The sequence below is a fragment of the Grammomys surdaster genome, unplaced genomic scaffold (genome assembly GCF_004785775.1).
Source record: "Grammomys surdaster isolate TR1022 unplaced genomic scaffold, NIH_TR_1.0 237, whole genome shotgun sequence".
Lineage (NCBI taxonomy): Eukaryota > Metazoa > Chordata > Mammalia > Rodentia > Muridae > Grammomys > Grammomys surdaster.
This window is the reverse complement of record NW_021604682.1, coordinates 40,237-50,558: the sequence shown is the minus strand read 5'-3', so window position 1 is coordinate 50,558 and position 10,322 is coordinate 40,237.

Genomic DNA, 10,322 nt, shown 5'->3' with positions numbered 1-10,322 from the left:
CCCTCTCCCTCTCCCTCTCCCTCTCCCTCTCCCTCTCCCTCTCCCTCCCTCCAGAGAAACAGGCAAATGGCTCCTGACACAGAGCTATGGGGTCGTTGGAGTCCAGATGATGGCATCATGAGCCCTAGATGCCAGACATGGGATGTTTAATGTGTGCTCTGCTTGTTTTTCTGTCTTACTTGGGTGTGAGCCCTCCTTTTGCAACATGAATGCTGACTTGTGTCTATGTAGACTAGAAGCATGCAATTACTTAATTATTTACATTTATTTATTTATTTATTTATTTATTTTTGCAGTGTTCACAGTGTTTTTGCTAAGAGTTACCTTGCGTCTCAGAGGAGACCAAAATCATACCTCTGAACGATGTTGGAACTGTTAAGACCATGGACCTGGATGCATGTTGAGATGCCATTTATGAGAAGCTCATGAGTATGGGGGAGGTATAGTGTTATGATTTGATTGTGACATATTTCTATAGCTTTACATGTTTGAACACCAGGTCTCAACTGAGGCTTGGATGCTCAGACACTCTTGAAAAGTGAGGACATGGGTCAAATATCTTTCTAAAAGGAGATCTGTGGGGCCAGGGCCAGGTGATACCTCCAAAGACCAAGGCAGACCCTGTGTCTGGGCTACAGAAGATAGCAAGGCTTTAGGGTGTCCTTCATTTCCCAGGGGTATGGATCTTGGTTCATAAATGAATCCTGTGTCTCTTTTGAAGAACCCACACAGTATGACCCATGTCACCCATGTAGTGTGACCCGTGCCTGAATCCGTGTCTGCAGGAATGCAGACAGGCACACTCCCCACGCCTGCTAGCGCCTGCCTTCCTTTTTCAACATTCCTAGCAACTTGGTTGGGATAAAATGGATCTCACCATGATAGCGTCTCCTTCATGAACACTGGCCGTTTGTGCATCTTCCCCGGGTAAATGAGCATTCAGTCTTCCACCTTTTGATGCTGGTGTGTCCTTTTGTTGTAGGAAATCTTTCCATATTCTAGATATCCACCCTTTATCGGGTATATACCTTGTCAGTATCTTCTGTCTTGTGGACCTTCAGATAATGCCTTCTTTATCTCCCTCATGCAGTCTCTCTGTCTCTTTGTTTCCCTCACTGTCTCTATTCTTCCTTCCTTCTCTCAGCCCATGCTTCTGAGGATCCAACACAGTGCTCTGTCCATGTCAGTCACAGGCACTTCTTCTGGCCTTGCTCTTCAGCCCCTTAATAATTAATGTCCTTTGAGTCACAAAAGTATTTTTTTGACTGATGAACCCCTATTTACTTCTTTATGCTTTTTTTTTTTTTTGCTTGTTTTTTGGAGACAGGGTTTCTCTGTGTAGCCCTGGCTGTCCTGGAACTCACTCTGTAGACCAGGCTGGCCTCGAACTCAGAAATCCGCCTGCCTCTGCCTCCCAAGTGCTGGGATTAAAGGCGTGCGCCACCACTGCCCGGCTTCTTTATGCTTTTTACATAGCATTCCAGAGTCCATTGCAAAACCCCAGGTTGTACAGATTTCTCCTACATTTGCTAAGATGTGTATGGTCTTGGCTGTGAAAGCTAAGTTATCACTATATTTTTAGTTAGTTTTTGGTACAGGGTGAGTTGAGAACACAACCTAGGTCTTTTGTTGAGGGCACAGTTCTTCCCATTAAATGGCCTTGACCACCTTGTCAGGATATTGATACATTGACCCGTATATGTGTTTGCTCCTGGACTCTTGCTGCTGGCCTGTTCTTCTGTATGGGACATGGCAGCACCCCAGTGTTTCCATGCATCAGTGTTGAAAGTAGGAAGTCCAACTCTGATCTTTCTTAAGATGGCTTTGGTCGTCCTGGACCCTCTCCAGCCATATGAATTTGATGAGTAGCTCTTTTGTTTTTGAGAACAAGGCTGCTGGAAGGCTGAGAAAGGAAATCCTGGATCCATGGCTTACTGTGGTTCATAAGATCATCTTGAGAGTGCTGTCTCTGAATCAATGAACTAGGGACATCTTCGATGCAGGTCTTAGCTTTCTTCAGCAGTGCTACAGTTACCAGTGGGCAAGGCTTTCCTCATTGGTTACATTTATTTATTCTTTTGGATGCTTTTGTAAATACATTGCTTCCTTCCTTCCTTCTTTCCTTCCTTCCTTCCTTCCTTCCTTCCTTCCTTCCTTTCCTTTCTTTCCTTTCTTTCTTCTTTCCTCCCTTCCTTTCTTTTTCCCTTCTTCCCCTCCCTTGCTCTTCCCTTCTCCCTTCTTTCTTTTCTCCTCCCCTTCCTTCTCTTCCCTTTCCTTCCTGTCTTCCTCCCTTCTTTGTTTCTGTTTCTTTCCTCCCTCCCTCCCTCCCTCCCTCCCTCCCTCCCTCCCTCCCTTCCTCCTTTCTTTTTTCTTTCTCTCTTTTCTTTCTTTCTTTCTTTCTTTCTTTCTTTCTTTCTTTCTTTCTTTCCTTGCTCCTTTCTTTCTTTCTTTCTTTCTTCCTTCCTTCCTTCCTTCCTTCCTTCCTTCCTTCCTTCCTTCCTTCCTGCCTTTCTTTTTTCTTTTCCTTTTTTTTTCTTTTTGAGACAAAGGTCTCACTTTATAGCTCTGGTTGTCTTGGAAGTCACTCTGTAGTCTAGGTGGGGTTTGAACTCAGAGACCTGCCTATCTCTGCCTCCTGAGTGCTAGAATTAAAGGAGCATCCCGCCATGGCCATCTTAAGAAATTGTTTTCTTAATTTTCTTTTCACGTTATCCATTGTTGGTACCTAGAAACACATTTGATTTTTTTTTTTCTTTATAGGATTTCTCTCTTTCTCCTTCCCTCCTCCTACCCAAGTATATGGGTGTTTTGCTTGTTTGTTTGTCTGTCTGTCTGTCTGTCTGTCTGTCTGTCTGTCTATGTGCCAGTGTCTGGTGTCAGTGGAGGCTGGGAAAGGGTGTCAGATTCCCTGATATTGGAGTTATAAGTAGTTGTGAGCTGCTATTAGAGTACTGGGAGTTGAATCCAGGTCCTTTGGAAGAGCAAAAAAAGCCATCTTTCCAGTCTCTTGCTGTTTTTTCCCCATGCCACAAGCCTTCCCCATGCATGGGTAAGGGTGGGGTAACCTTGGCTGTTGGGACCCTTCTTTTCCAGGATGTGACATCTGTGTCCATTAGAGCTGAGGGAAGCTGACTGGAATTCTGGGGTTGAGATGGAGGTCTGTCCATACTGGTCAGCTTTACTCAGGAATAAAAGCAGCAGGAGGAGGAAGCCAGGATAGGGAGAAGTCTAGGTGCTCCTGCTTTCCAGGAGCCTTTGCATCTCCTGCCTCAAGTGCTAACACTTCATGATTATCAGTGAGTGTGGGATGCCACATACTCAGCCTCTGGCGATCCGGTCAGGTGATAGCCTCCCTTGCAGCTATCCCATCCTTCCAGCTGAACTTCCTGACTGAGCCCCACCCCCTGAGGTCCAACCCCTCCAGACTACCCTTTGTCAGCTCATTGACCACTCCTCTCTTCTCTTCCTTTCTGAAAGCCTTTATCTTGACTTTATCTTGACCCTGCCTCAGTGGGAGAAAGGTGTTGATCTTCCCAGTCATGGTGCCTTTCTGGATTGTTGGGTCCCTCACAGCCATCTGATGTTCTTTGGAAGGGCTAAGAAGACATCATGACCAAGTACAACTAGGGGAAGACAGATTTTATTTCATCCTACACTTCCAGGGTCACACTCCATCACTGAGGGAAGTCAGGACAAGGACTGAAGCATAGGCCACATAGGAATGCTGTTTTCTGGCTTGCACCCCATGGCTTGCTCAGTCTACTTTCTTATTCAACTTAGGACTACCACCCACAGTAAGCTGGGCCCTCTCACACCAATTATCAATTGAGAAAATGTATCACAGGCCATCCTTTTCTCAGTTGAGAGTCCCTCTTCCCAAATAATTTTAGCTTGAGTCAAGTTGACATAAACCTAGCCAGCACAATTTTATATTTTTAAAAAAATATTTATTTTTACTCTTCTTTATGTGTCTATGTCTGAGTGTAGGTACATGTGAGTGTAGTACCCACAGAGGCCAAAAGAGGGCATTGGATCCACTGAAACTGGAGTTACAGGTGATATAAGCTGCTCAATATGGTTGCTGGGAACCAAACTCTGGTCTGCTGCAAGAGCAACAAGCACTCTTAACCACAGAACCATCTCTCCAGCCCCAAATTTAATGTGTGTGTGGTATGTGGTGTCTATGTATGTGGTATGTGGTGTCTCGGTGATGTGGTGTATAGTGTGGTGTGTGCACATGCATGTAGCGTGTATGTTTGTGTGTGTGTATGGTGTATGTGTGTGGCATGTATGCATGTGGTGTGTGTGGTGTGTGTGTGTGTGTGTGCATGTGGTGTATGTGCATGTGTGTGTGTATGGTGTGTGTGCATGTGGTATGCAGTGTGTGTGGTGTGCACGTGTATGTGTATGGTGTATGTTGTGTGTATATGTGCATGTGGTGTGAGTATGGTGTGTGTACATGTGGTGTGTGTGTGTGTGGTGTATATGTGTGTGTGCATGTGGTACATGTGTATGTGTGTATATGGTGTGTGCATATGCATGTTGGGTGTGGTGTGTGTGTATGCATGTGTGGTAGTGTGTGCGTGGTATGTGTGGTGGTGTGTGTGTATGTATGTGTGTGTGTGTGTGTATGTGTGTTATATGTGTGTGTAGGTGAGAGGACAACTTGCCACAAACTCTCCACCATGTGAGTTCTGACTGAACTCACAGGGCTGGGTACATGTGCCTATACTTACTTAGCCATCTTACCATCTTAAATTCTCTCTCTCTCTCTCTCTCTCTCTCTCTCTCTCTCTCTCTCTCTCTTTCTGCCCCTCCCATTTCTGATGGAATTATTTCTGTGGGTGTTTTGGGTCTACTGATGTTTCTTCCTTCTTGCACCTGTCCTCAGGCTCGTCCGGTGTATATTTAAACTTCAGCTATTGTATGTTTCAGTTTTAGACTTCCCCTTTGTTGGATTAATTGCATTTCTCTCCTGGGAAGCTCTACCTATTCACTTGTGAAGATAATATTTTCTCTTTGATCTTTGGACAAATAATAGCTCCAGTGGGTTGCTGACTGCCCATCTCTGTAATGAGATTATCCCAGATTCTATTTTTGCTGGTTGCTTTTTACTTATGAAGGTGATTTACATCACAAAATCTCTTTGGTGCCTGGTTATTTTGATCATAGGCTTGAACTTATGAAAATACATTTGGAGATTTGGGGTTCTATTATTTTCTTGTATCTGTGGGGTTTTGTTCAGGCAGATGGCCAACTACTAACCAATTGTTTTGAGCTTGTGTAGGTCTGGCTTTATACTCTGTGGATGTACAGATGTGGAAGATTCATACAGCCTTCACTCAAGATCCCACCCATGCTCCTGGAATCCTCATGGGGGTTGAATTAGGTGTGGCTGGGGGTGTCTATAGTGAGTCTCCCTGTAGGTTCAAGCCCAGTAGTCTTGGTTCCCCATTGGATTCAGTTCTGTGGTGGTTTCTCTATTGTGGTCTATTTCTGACCAGCCTCCAGGTTGGAATATAGGTTTTCATAGAGATAGACACCTGCTCCCTCACCATCTTCTGCCAAGATCTCTCTGAGGCATATCTCACCCTGAGTGCTTCCCCTGCCCACCTACCCTGGATCTCCTCTTAGCCACTGACCACACTTCACTGGGAAGTTGGGTTGGCAGAGAGCTGGGAACCTGTGCACCTCTGTCTAGCCCTGTCTGAGTATGGACATCTCCTGCCTATCAGCCATGTAGTTAAGGGAGGGCTTTTAAGCCATTGCTCAATCTGTCAGGGTTTCAGGTTTGCTACACTCTATATCTTCAGTTCTCTGTTCTCAAGGGTCCTAATTTATGCAGAAGAGGTTGTGGTTTGAGTGGGTCTCTGAAGAACCCCTCTTCTCAGCTTCAGTGGGAGCTCCTAAGAGGAAGCTGACATCGTGATAGACATCTGGTCTACCTTCTTATTAGTACTAAGAGCTTGAAGGATGTGTCCAGAGTGTGACATCTGGTCTACCTCCTTATTAACACTAAGAGCTTGGAGGATGTGTCAAGAGTGTACAGTGGCTAGAAGTCAGTGAGGCTGCTCTCCTGCCCACAGCAGGCTATCCTAGAAGCCCATAGCTTTGATGCATGGAGTCAGGTAGTCTTCTGGGATGGTCTGGCCTTGCAAGCCACTTTCGGTTTCTTTCCTATATGATATCTTCTCTACTTCTGAGGGAAGAGGGAGAGGGGCAAGCAGAGGCCATAATAATGTTTGGACATTGCCCACAACTTAATGGATTATTGGGATGCTAGGAACATAGCTGAGGAGCATGTTGACAACCCTAGCCTGCTTCTTCCAGTCTAGCATCTTCTTGTCACAAAGCTTCATTCCTGTCCATGATGGAATTGAAGTGGAAACAAAGAGACATGGGACCTTTCCTGAGAGTGACTTTGGATGCTTTTGGATATGCTCTCTGTGTTTTGCAGCAGGATCTTGGAGGTCAAAGGGAGGCAAGAATACAACACTGCCTCTGTTCTGTATGGTACTGGTACTATAGCTGTAGAAAGGTGGATTGAGACCAGACAGGGGTATGGGTGGATACGGCGAGGCAGGGAAGAGTCAGCCTCATTCAAATGACTTGTATTTCCTCATCTCATCCAGAGAGACATCCAAAGACCCAGGGCTGACTCAGACACCTCGTTTTCAACCCCCAAGTTAACTGTGTGGACACCTACACGTCCCATTGTCATACTGCTTTTCATGACAGTACATGTGGCTTGCTGCTGAACAAGCCAAAAAGAGGACAGGGCCCAGAGCCTTAGCCTCTGTACAAGTTCCACCTATGGTCCCTGTGAATCTGTACTGGCTTCATCTGCTTTTCCAGGACGTGGCTGGTCCAACCTGTCTTTCCTCAGGACCATGATGAACGGAGGCATGCACTTTGTTCAACCTCCTTTGTGTTGTAGACACAACAGGAAAAGAATAATATCTGTGGTTATGGGAGGACTGTCATCCTACAGGGAGGATATCTAGACTCTTGGATATCTGGGAACTCATGTAAGGAAATCTAGAATTTTTGAGGCATGGTGATGTGTTGTTTATAAAGAGAAAGAGAATATGTTCTGTGGGTATGGGTGTGTGTGGTGAGGTATGGGGGGAGTGTCTCAGCCGGCCCATGCTGAGACATCAATTCCCCCTGAGGGACCTAAATCTATAGTATAGAATAGAGTTTATTCAGGGCATGGGGAGGGGAGTTAAGAGGGTAGTAGAGGCAGAGAAAGGCAGAGAGAGAGAGGGAGAGGGAGAGGGAGAGGGAGAGGGAGAGGGAGAGGGAGAGGGAGAGGGAGAGGGAGAGAGAGAGAGGCAAAGTAGAGGCCAGCCATAAGCACATGGAAAGAGAGGGAAGGGAAAGGGGAAGGGGTGAGGGGACAGAGGGATAAAGAGATCAAGAGAGAGCAAGACAGCAAGAGAGAGAGGAGGGGGCAAGTAGCCGCTTTTATAGTGGTCCAGGCCTACCTGGCTGTTGCCAGGTAACTTGTGGGGAGAAACATTCCTGGCTGTTGCCATATAACTGTGGGGGTGGAGTTTAGACAGAATGCTAATGTTCTCCTGTTTTAGTTTAATTAAAAAGGAAAAAAATTAGAAAGAGGTGACAGTGAAGCAGGAATAGGGTTGTTGTGATATCTGGCTACTTCCTGCTGGCATTGGGGGCGACGTGTCTGTAGGGAACCCAGAAAAATGAGTTTGGGGAGGGTGTTTGTCCAGTCTTGGGAGAGTTGGCTGTTTCCTGCTGTCCAGAGTCTGTGGAGCCATCTGAGGATAGGTCAGAAGGAACAGGTTCAGTAGAAGCATCTGTGTGTGTGACAGGAGATGGAGCATCTGGAGGTCGCTTCTCTGGATGCGCCTGGACTTGACGAGATGTAGGGAATAAGATTAAGTATGTTTGGGAGAAAAAATTTTTTCTTAAGATGTACATTTGAAACCCAGAGGGATCCCACCCTTTGGAATAGGTAGTAAGTGGGAACTTTAGGCAGATGTACTTATCTGGATGGAGTCTATTTGGTCCATGAGAGGTAGATCTGAGTGTGTTTCCTGTAGCTAATAAGTTTACAAAAGAGATAACAAAAGCTGGGCAGTGGTGGCACACACCTTTAATCCCAGCACTTGGGAGGCAGAGGCAGGCGGATTTCTGAGTTCGAGGCCAGCCTGGTCTGCAGAGTAAGTTCCAGGGCAGCCAGGGCAGAGAAACCCTGTTGAGAGTGAGTGAGAGAGAGAGAGAGAGAGAGAGAGAGAGAGAGAGAGAGAGAGAACTGTAGCAACCCGAGCTACCTCACGTTCTGGGGGCCATTTTGTAACCGCCCGTTCTGCTGCTCCGGTCAGCGGGTCAGGGCCTAGCAAGAGAGAGAGTGGGGACGGAGACGCGAAGAATGGAGACAAGACAGGGAGTCTGATCAAGTCTCTCAAGTCTCTTTATTGGAAGGAAATCTTGGGTATTTATATCCTTTACCACGTGTCTTGTCCTCGTGGACAAGCACAGCTGAAGGCACTATGTCATGTGCCTTGCAGCGTGGATATCACGTGTACCTAGCTAGCAGTGAGGAGACCACGTGCGCTCAGCAGCGTGGATATCACGTGTGCCTTGCAGCTGGTGGCACTAAACAGCAAAACAAGATATGTGAGAAAAACAAGATGTTTATCAGAGTGTGCTCAGCTGTTTCGGGCTGTTGAAAATAAGTCTCTTGTCAGGGTATATGGCCTGAGATGGCTGCATAGATGATAGCCATTTTCGGCTAGGAGTTGGCTCCCAACAGGTCCCCCTTTTTAAATTTGTTTTCAAAAGGGAAGGCTGGGAAAACTTACGGAAACTGTGTCTGTCTTAGGTTGGAACAAAGGCCCCCCAGCCTCTCTTTCCCGTCTTTGGATACTCAACAGCCATTGGTTGAGCTCTTGTCTTAGGATGGTGAGGCCTCCCAGTTCGGGGCAAGGGTCTTGAGGTGTTCTCTTACCCGTCATTGAGTATCCGGCTTAGCGCGTAAGTTAGGGGTTAATCCTTGTCAGTCTTGATGACAGAGGTTTTTGAGTCCCCTACTTCCAGCCTGTAATAATGGACCTGTATGGGTTTCATTTGAATAACATCTGTCTGTTGTCGTATGAAAGCCATCAGACTGTTGAACAGCATGAACCCGAGAGACAAGAGACTTAATGTCTGAATGGTTGATGTAAACCATTCTGTCTCAGAGCAACACTCTTTTTTGAGGGTAGCACACAACTCTCTCTGTTGGAGGAGTAAAAAGTATCAGCCTCTTTTATTTTGTAACACAATTTTCTAAATCTAAATCTGTATAAGTACAGAACTGATCATAACTTTGATCTTAACAAAACAAGTAAGGAAATCTCTGTCTCTGTCCCAATCAATCTCAAACCCAAAAAACAACTATAGTAACTGTGGTAATGGGTTTTTTCTTGGGTCTAAACAATGTACTCCACTAAATCATAAATCAGGGAACCAAGAGTCCAATAGAGCTACCCTGGAGGTGCGGGTGGTGATGTCTTCTTCTGGACTGAGAACTTTCTAAGTCAGGTATGCTGGTTGATCCGCTCCAGTGAAGCATCTTCATGTTTCTTGCAAAGAAAACATATGCTTCCCAGGGGATTTTTCCTCTCTGGATTTGTTATTGTTGTCTATTTGTTTAATCAGTCTCTCTGGCAGCCAGCGTGCGGCATCTGCCGTTTGGGAATATATGCAGACAGAACCTCTTTTCCAGATAAGCACTGGATCTGGCCCATTCTAGGTTCCAGTTAATGGGTCTTTCCAGAGGACTGTTGCAAAATTTTTTTTGGTATCAGGATGCCAGAATCTATCTGCAGCAGATTTTCTTTCAGAATCCAAAGTTAAAAAATTTAAAATAAAGAGTGTGTGATGAAGGATATTTTTGGGGGATCTCTTAGTAGGGTACCATTCCCCATTTTTAATTTTTTCAAATTGACATTTAATGGTTTGATGTGTCCTTTCTACCATACCTTGGCCCTGTGGATTATATGGAATATCCGTTTTATGTAGTATTCTCAATTTTTCACAAAATTGGTGGAAATTGGAGCTTGTATAACCTGGGCCATTGTCAGTCTTGATCTGTTTTGGCACACCCAATACAGCGATTGTAGCAAGCATATGATTGATCACATGTTTGCTTGTTTCTCTAGTTTGTAATGTCGCATAAATGAAACCACTGTATGTATCTACACATACATGTATATATTTTTGATTTCCAAATTTATTATAATGGGTAACATCCATTTGTCAGAGACTGTTTGGTATCAGTCCCTTTGGATTCACACCCAAATGAGGAACTG